Source organism: Penaeus monodon, chromosome 29, assembly GCF_015228065.2.
Source record: "Penaeus monodon isolate SGIC_2016 chromosome 29, NSTDA_Pmon_1, whole genome shotgun sequence".
Lineage (NCBI taxonomy): Eukaryota > Metazoa > Arthropoda > Malacostraca > Decapoda > Penaeidae > Penaeus > Penaeus monodon.
In genome coordinates, this window is record NC_051414.1 from 18,855,635 (window position 1) to 18,855,947 (window position 313).

Below are 313 nucleotides of genomic sequence, written 5' to 3' on the forward strand. Positions count from 1 at the left end.
ATGGTGTACTCTACTCAGTATATATAATCAATATATGAAGTAATAGTTAACCTCGGTCGTGCTGTACAAAAGACTTAGTCTGGAATACTAATAGCGTTTCCATGGAAATTCAGACTCAGCGACGTGTTTTCCGATACCGAAGTACATCAAAATGTACTAACCGTAAGTGAATCTTCAGCGAATGACTAACGCGAACCATTTCAAGGAGGTCGGTGGTGCTAGCAATTTACTCTAGCGGATTTCTTAACAGAGGAACATTCGGAGGAAAGAGCCTGTGACAAGTTGTTAGAAACTCGCTTTGATCTTCGTACTG